The following is a 19,271-nucleotide window of genomic DNA, read 5'->3' on the forward strand; positions in this document are numbered from 1 at the left end:
TCTTTTATTGTATACTCCTGTAAATACATCCTTTTCCACAGCCAAATATGAAGCGATGACTAAAAATGAAACATCCAAATCCTATCTCTGACCAAATTGATCTGCTTTGCCTTTGATAAATAAAAATTGCATTAAATATTTCCTATATGGTAAATGGGTATCAATTCTTCAATCGCTACAATTAAATATTTAAATCAAAGCCACAAAATCAGACATTGGTTTGACAGTATGGAATAGCAGCCTCTTTACACTCTGTGACCACTGAATTAGCAAAATAGCTGAGTATTATCACAGCTCTTTAACCTGGTTATCCCTATAGTACTAGACTAGGAACAGACATTTCCGAGTTCAATATCTGCTCTCTAATCGGGCAGTGGTGGGTGGTTTTACAATCAGCCATGGTTCATGCTCTCGGTCTCTATTCAGACATATCACTCACACACACACACACGCACCCACGCGCGCACACACAAAGGCAAAGACAAGCACATAGGCACGCAGAGACACACACACGCACACAAACATGCACAAAGGCATGCACACACACATGCACACAAACCCATATATGCGCACATGCACCCACACATGCACACAAACACATGCATGCATGAACACACTCACGCACAGACACACACCCACACATGCACGCCCGCACGCACACATTAACACATGCACACACACACACAGCCACACATACACTCGCGCCCACACACACAGATGCACATACACGTGCATGCACACATGCACCCACACATGCACGCACACACACACTTGTACACACACACATACTCACTCGCATACGTGCATGCACACACATAGCTTAGGTAATAAGTTAGGTAATGTTTTTTTATATAGTTACTAAAATTACTGTGACTAGCACATAATAATCTACAAAGGTTTCAAAAATAGATTTAAAAAATAGTTAAAAATGTAAATATACCTAACCTAATGAGGGAGCCATTCTAAAATAACTGTTATTTTTTTCAAACATCTTTCTTCTCACTATTTCTGCTGTGCATTTCCTCCATGACAACCATCTGAAACATCTAATGTACTCACACAAAAGACTGCTGAAGATCGATCCAAATTAATATTTATTGGCAGCACAATCAGTTATATGTGGCAGGGCCCAGTGTGCATGGCCAGCCACAATTCATTCATTAACGCTTGTATTCTTGCCAAGAAACACAGACTGACATGTCCAGCTAAAATATGATCTCATTGAATAAGCATGTGTAACACTACCCTAGTCCTTTCAATGTTTGTGCTTAGTTTAATTCCACTATTTTTATTCATATTCTCTCTCTTTCACAGCTTCTTGCTCATGCATCCAGCAGAGAAATCGAGGCGTTGCTTAACCAGAAACCAATGTAGGTCAACGAACACGGGGGTGATAGGTGAGCGAGACTTGGTGCAAGCTAGGAAATGGGCTGCCGAGTTTTGGATCACCTGTAGTTTACGTAAGGTAGAATGTGGGAGGCCAGCCAGGAGTGCATTGGATTAGTCAAGTCTAGAGGTAACAAAGGCATGGATGAGGGCTTCAGCAGTGGATGAGCTGAGGCAAGGTCGGAGATGGGCAATGTTACGAAGATGGAAATAGGCAGTTTTAGTTATGCTGAGGATATGTGGTTGTATGCTCATTTCAGAGTCAAATATGACACCAAGGTTGTGAACAATGTGGTTCAGAAGTTGGGGAGAGGGATGGAGTCAGTGTCTAGGGAATGGAGTTTGTGGCGGGCTCTGAAAACAATGGCTTCGGTCTTCCGACTTTTCAATTGGAGAAAATTTCTGCTGATCGGACAAGCAGTCTGACAATTTAGAGACTGTGGAGGGGTCAAGAGAAGTGGTGGTGAGGTAGAGCTGGGTGTCGTCAGCGTACATGTGGAAACTGATGCTGTGTTTTTGGATGATGTAGATGAGAAATAGGAGGGGACCAAGGAAAGATCCTTGGGGGACACCAGAGGTAACGATACAGGGGAGAGAAGAGAAGCCATTGCAGGTGATACTCTGGCTATGATTAGATAGCTAAGAATGGAACCAGGCGAGTGCAGTCCCACCCAGCTGGACGACGGTGGAGAGGCGTTAGGGAAGGATGGAGTGGTCAACTGTGTCAAAGGCTGCAGACAGGTTGAGAAGGATGAGGAAAGGATGTCATTTGTGACTTTGATGAGAGCCGTTTCAGTACTGTGGCAGGCGCGGAAACCTGATTGGAGGGATTCAAACATGGAATTGCAGGATTCTGGCTCTCTACTTTTTCCTTCTTTAAGATGCTCTTTAAAACTCAAGGACCTAAAACCTTGAGACTTAAACACGGGAGAAATAGAATTAACTCCTATTTAACAGACACGTTCAATGATTACAAAATCCAAACTAATCCTAATGACTCCCTGAGTTAGCAATAACCACCTTCACACTGGGTTCAAGCCAATGCAAGATAACTGCAAAGAAATTAAACTACACAGATTGTGAAATGAATCTAAATAGCAACAAGCAGTTAAAGCCACAGGAAAATGGAGGTCCCATGAAAATTCAAGGTTTTCCTGCTTAATTGGGCTTAATGACATGAGAAGTAGTTGACGAGAATGCACAGCAGGGATTTAAACAAGTACTTAATTTTACGTGGGATGTCAATTTGGATGAGTTAACCCAATGACCGTATTTGTTATTAGGTATTAGGCTTGTCAGTCTGCGGAATTTACCAAGGGGAGGGGAGAAGCACAGAAAAAGGAACTCTCAGAAAAATTCACACAGTGCATGACCATTTTACTTTTTTTATAAATGGGTTTTACCGGAGGGAAAGTTCTGGCTTACGTTGAGGCACATTTCAGCTAAGTGAGCAGTGAGAGTTACAGGCCATGATATTGGCTTGGATTTTGCAGTCAGCGGTGAAGGGACGCCACTTGCCGTTCACCGCGCTGGCAGCTGCCCACAGAGTTTTGGTGGGTTTTTAAGTGGAGATTTGCTGTTATCGGGTGTCTGATCAACACGACGCATTCTATGGGTGATCTGTAACGTGTTTGAGCAAGTCAAGCAACAGCGAGACTCTTCAATCAATCAGATTGATGAATTCTCACTGAGCCACTCAGAGTCCAAACTTGGAAGTATAAAATAGGAATTATAAGTTATATTTAAATCATGCACAGAAAGCAAAATAAAGATTGAGAAAGAAACATAGAAACATAGAAACATAGAAAATAGGTGCAGGAGTAGGCCATTCGGCCCTTTGAGCCTGCACCGCCATTCAATGAGTTCATGGCTGAACATGCAACCTCAGTACCCCATTCCTGCTTTCTCACCATACCGCTTGATCCCCCTAGTAGTAAGGACTATATCTAACTCCTTTTTGAATATATTTAGTGAATTGGCCTCAACAACTTTCTGTGGTAGAGAATTCCACAGGTTCACCACTCTCTGGGTGAAGAAGTTTCTCCTCATCTCAGTCCTAAATGGCTTACCCCTTATCCTTAGACTGTGACCCCTGGTTCTGGACTTCCCCAACAAGAAAGATGGGATCAAGAGAGAGATAAAAGAGACAAAAATAAATTAAAATAATCGATGTATATTTAAATCTCTAACACCAATTAAATTGTGAAGAAATGAGACTCCATACTTGGGGCTAAACTTTACATTATTGTGCAGATCGCCCAAAAATGGGCGTTATTTCCAGCATTGGCATTTATTATGGCTTTTGAGATCACTGGATTACCGGCCATTTTCAAACCCCCTAGTTTCCACTTTATAAAATGGGCATTAGCAGGAGCGATGTAAAATGGGCATTAGCAGTATTTTTTTTTTCTTCTGTTGTAAAATGTCAGTGTCCATAGCAGCGCCATACCAACGGTCTTTTCCCAAATTTCAGAAGGTCAGGGGTCATTAATACATGCGCAGAAGAGGAGAGAGAGAGAAAGCAGAGAGGAAGAGAAAGCATGTGTGGGTTTGTTGTCTGGGTCTTTGTGGTTTGTTTAGCTGTTGTGGGAGGTTGGAATGATTTTTGTGAGGAGTAATAATAAATTATAGCACTATTTAGTTTGGAGAGACAGAAATATCATTGGGGAAAAAAATAATAAAATGGAAGGCATGAAAGAGGCGAGAGAGCACAATGTGGAGGTGGAGGAGGCTGGTGAGGGCAATGAGGTTGGAGAGGAATTGGAGATGGGAGTACGAAAACGAGCGAGGAAATTCTCCGATGAGGCAAATGCTGCCCTCCTGCAGGAGGTGGAGTCACATTGGGGTCAATTGACCCGGAGTGGGCGTGGGAAGCCCACCCTGAAGGTATATCAGAAGATTTGGGCTGAAATCGCTGAGGTGGTCTCGTCAGTGACGCACAAGGTGCGTGAGGACAACCAGTGCCGCAAGCGCTGGAATGACCTTGTTGGCTCCGGCAAAGTATTACATTTATTTACATTTACTTATATATTTATATAATTGGAATTGTAAGTATAATGAGTAAATTAATTCCGATCTAATGTTTTAACATTAATTCTGATAATGTTTTACTCAAATCCTACATTTATGGTGTACATCTTTAGGTTATTATTAATAATAATAATAATAATAATAATTATAACATCTGTCGGTTATGTGTTGTATCAGTATCTGTGACAGTACCTAGCAGTGATCTTATGCAATGATCTTATGCCATGTCGTGCTGTTGTTACTTTTTGCAGAAGAAGCTTTAGAAGAATAGGGCCGAGCAGTGGCACACGGGTGGCGGCCCACCAGTTATGTGTGAGCTAACCGACCTTGAGGAACAGGCGCTGGCACTAGTGGGGATCCAGATGTTATGCCATGTGAGTAAAGTATACAACATTGCGTGATGTAAAGTCAATAGATGCTACACCCACTCATATCCGTACAATATATGATAGATGATTGATGAAAGTGTTATGTAATTAATGATGGGCTCATGAAAATCATTGTAATGCAGAATTTGATTATGTTCATTAAGTGTGATGTCTGTGATTATTTTGAAAGTGATAGTGCTGTTCTCGTGCATATGCTCTGTGTAGCGTTTGAATCACCCTGTGACCCTAGCACCCCCTTCTCCTCTAATAACCTCTTTTATGTTTTGTAGCTCAGCCAAGAGCACAGTCACTGGCAACAACGCCGAGGCACGGTACAGATTAGTGGCGGCAGCAGTGGTGGATCGTGCTTCTGGTGGTGAGAAGCCCTAAATCTCGCCCGTGGAGCTGCAGGGTTCCCTCTCCACTGACGACAGAGAGGTGTTGGAGGAGCCTGCAGCAACAAGCTACATGTCAAGTACACAGATGACATTTAGTGCTCCTGCGGCCATGTCCTCCTCCACCATGGAGGTAGCAGGCCCAAGCACGTTGCTGTAGGGCACCCCAAGTGTCTCCATGCTGGCGCCGACCCCGCGGAGGTTGGTTCGACGCAGTAGGACTGCTCCACGATCGGCAGATCTCAGCGGGGACATGGTTCATTTGTCCAGGAGGAGTGTTGACATAGGTCAGCAGATCCTCCAGACAATGGGGAGCATATCTCAACAGCTGGCCACAATATCCATGACCATGACGGAGAACATGCCGCGGATGGCGGTGGTCCTGGAGGTGATAGCCAGGAACGCTATGGTGCCAGAGGACTACCAGTGTTCCCAGAGTGCAGCACTGAACCCCAAGGTGCCGCACTCCCATTGCCAATGACACATGCGAGCCAGGAGGAAGCGTCCTCCTCAGCATCTGGCCAACCAGCGGATCTGCCGTCATTCCCCGCAAAGAAACAGCACCTGAGGAGCACTGCGGCAAGGCGGCTTGGAGTCGGGAGGGGAAGGGGTAAAGGTGGGGCGAAGATGTGGGGGGAGAAGGAAAATGAGGTGCATGGCCACAGGAGTTGTAGTTGTGACAGTATTGATCTTGCTTTTGTTGCTAGTGAATAAATGTTAGGAGGTTTGGGGGAAGGGGGGGTGGGGTGGGGGGTACCTTGTTTTTTTTTGCTTTTGTGCTTTTTGTGTTAGTAGTCTTATTGGAAATGTTAAAAATGCAATAAATTATATAAATGTTATAAATTTGTGTGTGGTGGGGTTGGGGTGGGGTGTTTTTTAGAGTTATAAGTATAAATTAATACAAATATTATCATGAAAATAATTTTATTTAACATAACATTGTTGCGCATTTTCTCAGATAAGACTGCTTCTCCCTTAAAGTGCGTCAGGTGTAAGTTCTCGTCCTCCTCCTCCTCAGTCTGCCACCTCTTTGAGCACATAATGCTCTTCAATATACCTTCTGCCATCTCTAGTCTGCAGCATGTGCGTAGTCATCAAGACAGGCTGAGAAATTACAGGCCCCATTACAATAACTATCAGTATTATACATATTGTTCACAAACAATAAATTTACCTACTAAAACAAATAAAATAAATTCAATTCCTCCACAGTATGATAAGATGTTTGTTCAGATTTTCAAATCACCTTAAAATATCTCCAGATTTCATCAAAACTCCGCAGAAGTTGAAGCAGCTTTTCATATGAAAAGTCCTCCGATTTACAAAAGGGCATCTATACCGTTGGGGTAAGGTCAGGTGAGAGCAGCTTTTTCTCAGCGTCTGTTTCGGCGAGCGATATTTTCGGCGATATATGGGCGAGATGCCGAAAGTAACGCTCGCCGATATTATGGGCGTTAGTTTTCATTTTTCTGACATTTACGGCAAAAAAAAAATGGCCGGGCGGTATTATTAATTCTCAGCGTTAACTATATGCCGAAACTAACCCTGGGCGATAAGTGAGCGATAAATGGGCATAAGTTTCTTTTTTTTGCTAAATGGGCAATATCTGGGCATTATACCTCATCTCAGTGTTAAAATGGGCATTAAGTGGACGGTAGCGATGCAAAACTTGTGGACAGTCTAGCCCTTGTAAAATTAAGTTTTCAGTACCAGAGAGATGGTTGTCAATAATTATGACTTATTAGGCTGTTAAAAATGCACCAGTCCTAACTTTTTCTGGCATGTTTAGTGGGTACATACCACAACTTCACACCCTTACATGGATTTCAATGCGGAGTCTATCAGCAAGGTACTGTTATAGCGCAGCTGTGGAGGAGCAGGGTAACTTGGAACACAACTTCCGGATTTAACTGCGGATGCGTGAACTCCAGAAGTTGCTGTCCGATTAACTCCGTAATAACTGTGACCACTGTCATCAATGCAAATTCTGGTCCATTCGACTTTGGGGGCTTCTTGTTGCACCTTCAGTCCAACCCGAATAGCCTGACCCTTAACTTGGCTCATTTTCCAGAGTTAGCATCATTTAAATAACCTAGGTAGACTGCAGGCGTGATTCCACAGTAGAGGAGTGGTGCGTAGTTTGCCCTGGAATGGGATTGCAAATGGCTGTGAGCGGTGTCAAACTCCACCTGATAACATATGGGCAACTGGAGAAGACATTGACATTTATGCAAAAAATTTTAACTTTGTGGGATTGGTGCGCTAAATTGATATGGTAGATAGAGAGAAACATTTTACACTGGTGGAGGGTTCTAGGACAAGCAAATATAACCTTAAAATCAGAGCCAGGCCATTCAGGAGAGAAGTTAGGAAGCACTTCTTCGTGCGAAGCGTAGTAGAGCTGTGAAACTTTTCCCCACAAAAAGCAGTAGATGCCAGCTCAATTAATAATTTAAGATCTGAGATTAATAGATTTTGGGATATGGAGCCAAGGCGAGTGGATGGTGTTAAGATGCAGATCAGCTCCGATCTCATTGAATGGTGGAACAGGCTCATGGGGCTGAATGGCCTACTCCTGTTCCTATCTTCCAGGCAATGGAAATGTGACTTCAGAATCCCAATGATCTGATCAGTAATGATGTGTGTAGCACACAAATCTTCAATGAACATGATGTTGCTCTTGCCCTCAGATCACCAAGTGGTGTTATCAGCCGTGATTGAAGTTGGTAATGAGGGGTCTCCAAGAAACCATCCGTACACATTGCTCTGGCTGATCAAAGCAGGACTGTCGAAGAGCAAAACAAACATGTCATTTTCCAGAGTAGCATGCACTCACAGGCAGAATGATGTGGCTGGCATCACTTACAAGCTGCACATTTGCAGAATGAAGATCCTTCTATTGATGAAGGATCAGGCTTTATTAAAAACACATGAGCGATATTGATCACACCTTATAATTGAGGAAATCCCGCCATCGAATAAAACATTGCGATCTACTGTCTCTGCTTTGGTGGGCCCATGGGGAAGGATAGGAAATCTATTGCCCATCTAAACAGGGCATCCGTCACCTATTAATATAACGGAGCACGGCAGATTGACATGCGTCACCTGAGGCCACCAGGAAACATCCAGTGGCATAAACATTTTGAGCAATTGTTATCTTTACTCTGACAAGACGGTGCCTCAATGGAAAGAGGTTGCCACAACTCATTGTCTGGTTTTGGAGGAAACTGCAGCCATTTTACCATTAGAAGAATGTCATTTATGGTCTCCTTGGTCTGTATTGCCTCTGGCGTGGTATGTACATTTCAGGTGCTGCCTGCATACACAATGTCACGTTCTTCAGGCTCCCAGCCTCTTATAAGAACATAAGAAAATAAGAAATAGGAGCAGGAGTAGGCCATTCGGCCCTTTGAACCTGCTCCGCAGAATTTCAAAGATTCACAACCCTCTGAGTGAAGACATTTCTCTTCATCTCAGTCCTAAATGGCCGACCCCTTAGAGACTATGCCCCCTAGTTCTAGACTCTCCAGCCAGGAGAACTAACCCCTCAACATCTACCCTGTCAAAGCCTCTTAGAATTTTATATGTTTCAATGAGGTCACCTCTCATTCTTCTAAACTCCAGCAAGAATAGGCCTATTCTACTCAATCTCTCCTCACTCAATTCCCTGAAGGCGGCCTACTTTACAGGTTTCGGGTTTAGAATTTAGGATTCACCCCATTCCCCAAACCAAGTCCAATTTATCTTAATGCTTAGCCCTTGACAGCAATCAAATTTTACCTCACCTGATTCATTCAATTATTCAGGCTTAAATGTGAATGAAAGGATGTGGTGGTGGTCACATTTATCTCTGCATTTGAGCACATAAAGCTTTTTGTTTTAAGTAGAAAGTCTGTAAGGTGGTACTTTACATAGAGTTCCATAGTTCAATGTCATAATTGCCATTTAACCTTTTCTTTGCCATTTAGAAAGGCGACAGAGATCAGTGTTGGAGAATAGAAGATTGCCCTACTGATGTGCTTTTAATTTCAACCATACAAAATCATTCCTACTGCATTAGTGCGATATATCAGCTTTCACATCAGCTATCCTTCTGTCCTCTCTGAATGAGACTGACTGCTGATTTAGTACCACATTCGTATTCCATTATGGCACTTCAGCATGATGGACTTGGACGTACAAAGGGCTGGGTTAAAACTGCCCAGGCTGTTTTCACCTGAAACGATATCAACCAACAGAGCGAGAGGAAACTTTCATTCTGGGATGAATTGAAAATCAAAATTCCAATAAGTGAAAGTCAAAATTTGAATCCATTGTGCCACCCAGTGATATTATGGGTAGAATTTCTGCATTGGGTTCAATCGGCGATCTGGGCGCAAACTGTGCCCAAAATTGCACTAATTTTGAGAAGTGTTTTTTCCTCTCAAGTTTCTGCTCAAACTCATTTGCATTTCGCCGAACACAAACTCTGCCATGAACCAGTGCAATCGGGCAGTGTTTTTGAATGTGACTTTAAAGATTAACAATTTTTGGTATAAAAAATATTCTGTGATATGTTTAGAGTGATTAATTCAGCCGAAAATGGATTTTTCACAAAAAATAAACATTTTAATCAGAGTGTCTGTACCTGTGAGTAACCCAATTTTAAATCACTGAAAATGACTTTAAAATACTATACAGAACCATTTGCTAGTTATATTGGGGTACTGTAGTCAGTTTCTTAGTGAATGAAAAATTATATTCAAAAGCTTTTAAAACGTGCCTATTTGGTGTCCTTGCGCTTAAGAAAAAACAGCTAGGAGCCTCACGGAAGGCAGTAACTCGCCATGGTGGTTAATTCATCCCGGGGACGTGGCCAATTCTGTGGGTGGGCCCGGCTTCGAGCGCGATGCTTTTTAAACCAGTGCAAAAGATCACGAAAACTCGATTTGCGCTGGACGTAATTTGCGTTTAAAATTCCGCGATCTTTTGCGCTGGTTTGGGCGATTTTAGGCGAATTGCGATGGGAATGCCAGCACCACTGAGCGGAAACTACAGACCCATGGGTGGAACTTTCAATTTCGACGAATGTGCAGAACGCGCTGTCGTGGATCGCCCACTCGCTATACACTCCGCCCGATTTCTGTGAAGTCAGCGGAAAAGAGGCTCGGGCGGGTTGTATAATGGGCGTCAGAGCCTCTGCCACCCGTTGACAGCTCCACCCCATGTATTCAAGTGCAATTAAGGTCTCTGGTTTTAATCTATAAAAGAACTTGTTCACAAAGTAGTAAGTACTTCATTAAAAAATCTACTTTTTTAAAATTGGTGGTATAATATTGGCAATTCGGAGATGCATTGGGACAGATTGTAGCATATGCTTGCAGAAAGTACCGGAACAAAAGGAACGGCAACTTTAACATTTTGATATTTTAATTCCAGCTTAAATGAAAAGAGTACAATTTAAGTTGCTTGCATTGTCAGTCCCTAAGTGTTTTTGAATTGTAATCGCAAATTTCCAGCGTGAAAAGAAAATTGCCTGGCCAAGAGGATATAGTTGAGTAGGGTAATTTGATTAGCAACGAAGTAAAATTAATTCATCTGCATGTAGATTAATTCTGGTGGAAGCTCCTTGCCTGGATATTGATGTGTGAGTAGTGTAGAAAAGAAAATGACAATATGATTAGTAATTACGGCTGCAGCAGTTTTATGATTGACAAATTAAGAGACAAAATTGATTCATTTTCTGATAATCATAAAAGTAATGTTTCTATTTTTGTTCCATTATTCCACTGTTTTTTTTGGTAATTTTGGTGAGATAATTGAGGTAATTTTGTGAGATAATGGAAATGTACTTTATAAAACAACCTCTCCTTTGTTGAATGTTCTGACTGAGCATGAATGTTAACATTACACCCAAATGAAACCTGCCCTTCTGGCCACCTCTGTTATACAAGCATCTGCTCTAAGTGGATGATTTTTCTCAGAATCAATGGGTTCTTAATTTAATTAAATAGGATTTACATTCAGATTAAGCAGCCATCCGCTGACATAATTAAAAAAGGAATAGAAAAATAGCTCCCCCGATGGTTCAGTTCGAATTCATTGTTCAGGGCCAGGCTGAATTGAGCTGTACAGACCTGAAGATTCCAAGTCCAATCCTTTGCCTGTGCTGTGTTAGTTGATTGTATCATAGACTCACAGAATGACACAGCACAGAAGGAGGCCATTTGGCCCATCGTGCCTGTGCCGGCTCTTTGGTAGAGATAGCCAATTAATCCCACTTCCCTTCTCTTTCCCCACAGCCCTGTAAAATTTCCCCCCTTCAAGTCTTTATTCAATTCCCTTTTGACTGTTACTATTGAATCTGCTTCCACCACCCTTTCAGGCAGTGCCTTCCAGATCACAACAATATTCTGTGTTAAAAAAAAATGTTCCCTCATGTCGCCTCTGGTTCTTTTGCCAATCATCTTAAACCTGTGTCCTTTGGCTACCGACCCTTCTGACGCTTATTTACTCTTATCAGAACCATTCATGATTTTGAACACCTCTAACAATTCTCCTCTTAACCTTCTCTGCCCGAAGGAGGACAGTCAACCAGGGGAACAGTACAGAGGGTTACGAGTGCCCTCAGCAGCCCTGGGACAGGCAAACAAATCAGCAGGCAGGCTTTGACTCCTGGCTACTATCCAGTGCTTGTGTGTGGCTGTCAGAAGAGAAGGTGATCGGGCTTGTCTGTGATGCTTTTAGGAAATTAAAAGAAAAAAAAGACTTTCATTTATATAGCGCCTTTCACAATCTCAGGATGACCCAAAGTGATTTACAGCCAATGAAGCACTTTTGAAGTGTAGTCCCTGTTGTATTGTAGGAAACGTAGCATCTAATTTACGCACAGTAAGCTCCAACAAACAGTAATGTGATATTTGGCAAAAGAACCAGAGGCGAGATGAGGAAAAAATGTTTTATGCAGTGAGTTGTTAAGATCAGGAATGCGCTGCCTGAAAGAGTGGCGGAAGCAGATTCAGTAGTAACTTTCAGAAGGAAACTAGATACATACTTCAAGGAGAAAACTCTGCAGAGCTGTGGAGAAAGGGCAGGGGAGTGGGGCTAATTGGATAGATCTTTCAAAGAGCTGGCACAGGTATGATGGGCCGAATGACTCCTACTGTGGTGTATCATTCTATCATTCTGTGCTCCACCGCTATCAAACAGCCTGCTAACTCTCACACTGTCTTGGTTCACCCATTGAGTTGGCCATTTGGTACAAGGTGGCTGATACCTATGGAATCATAGTCCAGCCTGTCTTCAAGAGAGGAGAGAAGCCAATCAGATGGCAGGGATGGGGGGTGGGAGTGGGGAAGTTAGCAACGGGGAATGGAATAAAGACAAATAAAGTTAGAAATATTTATAAATGTAACCTACATCAGGATTAAATTGCTAGCGCAATAATACGACGATCTGTCTTTAGAATTATAATTTTATTGGGGTGATTTTTCTCTGCATTGTTCTTGGGGAACACTGGGTACCTAAGTGCAAAGCGGAGGAATGTGCCATCATACTGGGGTCTCAGTCTCCTTTGCAGTGCCTCTCGTACTTCTAGGGTCTGCCTTGAGGTTTGGCCGAAATTTATACCTGGAACAGGTAGGAGCAATTCATATCAACAAATGTCTCCATGCCTCATATTCTCTGGAGTTTAGAAGAATGAGAAGTGATCTCATTGAAATGTATAACATTCTGAGAGGGCTTGACAGGGTAGATGCTTGTTTCCCCTAGCTGGAGAGTCTAGAACTAGGAATTCATTGTCTCAGGATAAGGGGTCGGCCATTTAGGACTAAGTTGAAGAGAAATTTTTTCACTCGGAGGGTAGTGAATCTTTGGAATTCTCTTCCCCAGGGGGTTGTTCAGTCGATGAGTATATTCAAGACAGAGATCAATAGATTATTGGATGCTTAGGGAATCAAGGGATATGGGCATATGACGGGAAAGTGAAGATGATGTAGGAGATCAGCCATGATTTTACTGAATGGCAGAGCAGACTCTAGGGGCCATATGGTCTACTCCTGCTCCTATTTTTTATGTTTTTATGTTATGTTCATGCCTTGTTTTGCTGCGTCTGCTTGGCAGTAGCCCGACGAGAGCGGTACCTACAATTTGAAGGCAACTCACCACCATCCACTCAAGGACAATTAGGGATGGCAATAAATGCTGGCCTTGCCAGCGACACCCGCATTCCTGAACGCATAAAAGAAAAATGTCACTTGTGCCTAATCCCCTTTCACAAAAGATAAAAACAGATAGTAAGAGTTTCTATAGGTATATAAAAAGGAAAAGAGTGACTAAAGTAAATGTTGGTCCCTTAGAGGACGAGACCGGGGAATTAGTAATGGGGAACATGGAGATGGCAGAAACTGTGAACAAATATTTTGTATAAGCCTTTACGATAGAGGTCACCAACAATATTCCGACGGTGGATAGTCAAGGGGCTATAGTGGGGGAGGAACTTAATACAATCACAATCACTAAGGAAGTGGTACTCAGTAAGAAAATGGGATAATGGGACTAAAGGCGGATAAATTCCCTGGTCCTGATGTCTTGCATCCTAGGGTTTTATGAGAAGTAGCGACAGGGATTGTGGATGCATTGTTTGTCATTTACCAAAATTCCCTGGCTTCTGGGGAGGTCCCAGCAGATTGGAAAACTGCAAGTGTCACAACCCTATAAAAAAGGAGGCAGACAAAAAGCAGGAAACTATAGACCAGTTAGCCTAACATCTGTGGATGGAAAAATGTTGGAGTCCATTATTAAAGAAGCAGTAGCAGGACATTTGGAAAAGCAAAATTCGGTCAGGCAGAGTCAGCATGGATTTATGAAGGGGAAGTCATGTTTGACAAATTTGCTGGAGTTCTTTGAGGATTGAACGAACAGGGTGGATAAAGGGAACCAGTGGATGTGGTATATTTGGACTTCCAGAAGGCATTTGACAAAGTGCCACATAAAAGGTTACTGCACAAGATAAAAGTTCACGGGGTCGGGGGTATTATATTAGCATGGATAGAGGATTGGCTAACTAACAGAGAACAGAGAGTTGGGATAAATGGTTCATTTTCTGGTTGGCAACCAGTATTGGTAGGGTGCCGCAGGGATCAGTGCTGGGACCCCAACTATTTACAATCTATATTAACGACTTGGAAGAAGGGACTGAGTGTAACGTAGCCAAGTTTGCTGACAATACAAAGATGGGAGGAAAAACAATGTGTGAGGAGGACACAAAAAATCTGCAAAAGGACTAGACAGGCTAAGTGAGTGGGCAAAACTTTGGCAGATGGAGTATAATGTCGGAAAGTGTGAGGTCGTGCACTTTGGCAGAAAAAATCAAAGCGCAAGTTATTATTTAAATGGAGAAAGATTGCAAAGTGCCGCAGTACAGCGGGACCTGGGGGTACTTGTGCATGAAACACAAAGGGATAGTATGCAGGTACAGCAAGTGATCAGGAAGGCCAATGGTATCTTGGCCTTTATTGCAAAGGGGATGGAGTATAAAAGCAGGGAAATCTTGCTACAGCTATGTAAGGTATTGATGAGGCTACACCTGAAATACTGCGTGCAGTTTTGGTTTCCATATTTACGAAAGGATATACTTGCTTTGGAGGCAGTTCAGAGAAGGCTCACTAGGTTGATTCTGGGGATGAGGGGGTTGACTTATGAGGAAAGGTTGAGTAGGTTGGGCCTTTACTCATTGGCATTCAGAAGAATGAGAGGTGATCTTATCAAAATGTATAAGATTATGAGGGGGCTTGAAAAGGTGGATGCAGAGAGGATGCTTCCACTGATGGGGGAGACTAGAACTAGAGGGCATGATGTTAGAATAAGGAGCCGCCCATTTAAAACAGAGATGAGGAGAAATTTCTTTCCTCAAAGTGTTGTAAATCTGCGGAATTCGCTGCCTTCGAGAGCTGTGGAAGCTGGGACATTGAATAAATTTAAGACAGAAATAGACAGTTTCTTAAACGATAAGGGGTTATGGGGAGCGGGCCGGGAAGTGGAGCTGAGTCCATGATCAGATCAGCCATGATCGTATTGAATGGCAGAGCAGGCTCGAGGGGCCGAATGGCCTACTCTTGTTTCTATTTCTTATGTTCTTATGTTTATATTGGAGGAGCTGAGAGAAGCAAGCAGCAAAGACAATGGACTGCCCAAAAAAGATAAGTGTCCCTTTAATCCAAGTACACCATCGGATTTTCTGGCTACTGTTTTTGAAGGACTCGCAGCCATCCTCCCCTGCTGCCCCCCCCCCCCCCCACCAACTAAGGAGTGGGTCTGCACTGGGGCATGTTGGGCTGAGGATTAGGATGTGAACCTGCAAATATGGTTAGATTCAGGTCAGGTGGAGTGCATTTCAGAAGCACTCAGGCTGAATTGTGCCTGGCTGATGGGGCAGGGTGGGGGTGGGCTTGGAAGATCAGCCTTCATTTGTTTTTAAAAGAAATTGTGTATTTGTATAGTTGTGGTTGGAAAAATCTCTTGAACACCTCATTCACACATGTCTTGATGCTGCATTTCTAAATCTGGTTTGCAACAGATTCTGTAACTTTATTTCCACCTGTAGATCCTTTATTTCTGCTTTGCAAGTTACGGGCTTCCTTTGTGGCAAGTTAGCTATGTTTGATGTATCATTGGACTGTGCTCCTTGGATGGGTGAAAGAAGCAAACCAAAATGTTTTGGTTCTGTGCTGTCCAAATTCTTCGCAAAGAGCTTGAAGGAAGATGAATCAAAATTGTTCTACTCTGGCACCAGCTCCCCCCCGCCGGTCCCCGAAGAAAATGTGGACATTTTTTTAGACCTAGGAATACTGGAATGCTGTAATTTGATGAAAAGATTCTTGTATGGACCCATCATTTTCCTACATTACAACAGTGACAACACTTCAAAAGTACTTTACTTGTTGTAAAGCACTTTAGGACATCCTAAGGTTGTGGAAGGCACTGTATAAATGCAAGTCTTTCTTTATTTCTTGCTGCATAATATTTAAGATATGTTTACATATACTCTCTCCCCACACATTCAGCCCCGAGTTCTGTAATTCTTAGGAAAATCTGTATCTGGTTCACAAAACACAAAATCTTTGGAATCATCTGAAAGGGCTTTTAGATGAGAGGTTTGCCAAGAAGAGCAGAGTTTACTGCACATTATAGATTCAACCACAAAAAGTCCAGCATTCAATGACATCATGGCCGATCTGTGACCTAACTACATATACTTTGCCCCATATCCCTTAATACCTTTGGTTAACAAAAATCTACCAATCTCAGATTTAAAATTAACAATTGATCTAGCATCAGTTGCCGTTTGCGGAACAGGGTCAAAAAACCCTGACTTAGTTCTGAGCTCAGTTACACTGGACAGTTGCTGAGCAACTGAAACCACGCTGTAGTGTATGGTGATTGGAGGTGACAATTCTGTATGTTATTGTCTCTGCGTATCTGTTTTCTCATTGGTACATCGTGAAGTAAGTTAACTACTGTATATAACTAAATCCCACAGAGTTTTAAAGCTTTGTCTGACTAGCCTATTATAAAAATGCAATAAATAAATAATTAACATAATTAGTAAATAAAATCCACCATTCGACAATTTCTTCCGCATACCCCTGGAGATGTCTTGCGTACCCCTAGGGGTACATGTACCAGAGTTTGTGAACCTCTGCTTAAATCAAATCTCTGGTTTCTTTCTTCCTTGAATAAGACATGCGATTCTCCTTTCCTGATTCCTGGTAATTGGCAGGGGAATGAGATTCAGGATCACCTGAAAGCGATAATAGATGTGCAGCAGAATGTTCATTTTCAGGAGGTTAGTCTGGCCAGTGGTTTCCTGCGTATAAACTATCTGTCGATTGGGGAATATTGATCCCACAGTAATGGAGCGCCTTCTCCGTCCAATAAAATCAGAAGCTGGAATAAAATCTGTCCTGCATTCATCTCATCAGAGGCCGAGTCTTGCTTTTATTGTAGTTAATTTTATAGCCAAAGAAGGAGCTGCACTCATCAATCATTCTCAGTTATGGAGGAAGACTAATGATTGGGTCAAAACAGGAGGATGTGATCTGCATGTAATAGGATTTTATTTTGATTGCCCTGAACGCCAACATGCCCATCATCACTACTGGTCCTTATTGCAACTACAAAGGATTGACGGCACCTCATTTATGTTCAACTGGAGTTCAAATTCCTGAGATTGCCTATACGATTCACAGCAATGCGGGCTGAATATAGGATAATTAATAGACTGGCAAACAAATTCCTAAAGCTAAATCTGCTGAAAGCAGCCAAATACTCACATATACTTCCATCATGCTGCTGTTGAATTTAGCCTTTGGTAGAAGGGATAAGTTACAACAACAACAAAAATCAACCTTGGTGTTATGTTTTGTGGTTTTTGCAATCGATATAGTAGTTGCATTCAGCATTACAGGGCTCTCTTGTAAATCAACCTCACCTCACGTGGTCCATGAACCAGAGTGTGCCTTTACCTACTCGATATCTAATTGCAGCAAGTACTAAGGTTTGAACAGAGAACCCTTACCTTTGCCACATGATCTCATTGACTTTAGACCACTGGAGAATAACACTATCAGACATTCATAGGATTCTAACTGGCATTCACCTACACAAATACAGCTGCCAAACAAATGCATACAGTAAAGAGCCTCATAAGACACTTGTAATTAAACAAAGGCTTGATGCTGATCAGTTCCACACACTTTCAATGATCTGTGAGGCAAGTCTCCGTCCAAAAATAATGGCAACATCAGCCCTCTCATATCAGGGCCTTGTCATAACATATATATCAAATCATCTGAGTTGTGTATTCTCTATGACCTGCAAAATAATCACGTTTAATGAAGAAATTGTAAAAAAAGTGATGGCAGGATGTTTCCCTTGGCTGGGTAGTCTAGAACTAGAGGTCACAGTCGGCCATTTAGGACCAAGAGGAGGAGAAATTTCTTCACTCAGAGGGTTGTGCATCTTTGGAATTCTCTACCCCAGAGCTCTGTGGATGCTCAGTCATTGAGCATATTCAAGACAGAGATCGATAGATTTTTGGATACTAAGGGAACCATGGGATATGGGTATAGCGTGGGAAAGTGGAGTTGATGTAGAAGATCAGCCATAACCTTATTGAATAGCAGAACAGACTTGAAGGGGCTGAATGGCCTACTCCTATAGCTATTTCTTATGTTCTTAACCTTGTGCATGCTGTGACCAGCAAGAAAGAATCCAATCGATAATATATCATCAACAAAAATGCTTTATTTTTGATATGTTAGGTTAAAGTCACCATTCTTCAGATTCTGTCAGTACTTTTTTATTTGTGCCTGGAATGTAGGCGTAGCTGGCAATTCCAACATGGTCTTCTGGGGAGATCTCTTCCACCTATCGGAAGGGAAGAGGACCTTCCTGCGTGCTCTGACTCGGAGAATCTGGGTGCAGCCCTCTGCCTCTGTGCAATCACTGTCAAGTATTTTCAGAATTCCAATGCTACAGTGCACTGACAGTACTATGTTAGATTAAATGGCAAATCTAATGTGGCCACAGTCCCTTGAAAGATCCCGGCTGAAAACGCGTCGTGAATGATGTCACCAGTCCCGCTCCATGCTATAATATTTAACGACAGTGGGGGTGAAAGTGGTCTTAGGTTCATTAGAATTGAATATCAGGCATTTCGTATAACAACCGGCAAATGTGATTCTGTCTGGTTTGCTTCCCCGTCCATGTCCAATTTTACCCACACAGGCTTTAGAGATATTGTTTACCATCTCATCAGAAAACATGCTTAAGTAAAAGACAAATCTTGTTTGACATGTTGAGGTAGAAGATCAGCCGTGATCTTATTGAACGGTAGAGCAGGCTCGATGGCGGAATGACCTACTCCTACTCCTAATTCTTATGTTCTTATGTTCATGTATCAATTTGTTCTGAGCAGAGGACAAGCAGATAAAGGTGTAAAAGAGAGCTTAAGGGATTATGGGATCCTAGATTGTATGAAAGGTACATAGTGTACAAAAGCAACAAGGTAATACTAAACGTATTGGTTAGACTGCAGTCAGAATATTGA

At 42.4% G+C, this 19,271-nt stretch overlaps 1 long non-coding RNA gene across 1 annotated transcript in view; it reads left to right on the forward strand.

Annotated features, from left to right (window-relative positions):
• The first annotated feature begins 10,323 nt into the window (after window positions 1–10,323).
• The window catches only part of LOC139272682 (uncharacterized), a 31,212-nt gene continuing 22,264 nt past the window's right edge, over window positions 10,324–19,271 (forward strand). The window contains exon 1 of the long non-coding RNA XR_011594941.1: window positions 10,324–10,448. This is a non-coding gene — a long non-coding RNA (uncharacterized lncRNA). The remainder of the gene's footprint in view (window positions 10,449–19,271) is intronic.

The sequence above is a fragment of the Pristiophorus japonicus genome, chromosome 9 (assembly GCF_044704955.1).
Source record: "Pristiophorus japonicus isolate sPriJap1 chromosome 9, sPriJap1.hap1, whole genome shotgun sequence".
Classification (NCBI taxonomy): domain Eukaryota; kingdom Metazoa; phylum Chordata; class Chondrichthyes; family Pristiophoridae; genus Pristiophorus; species Pristiophorus japonicus.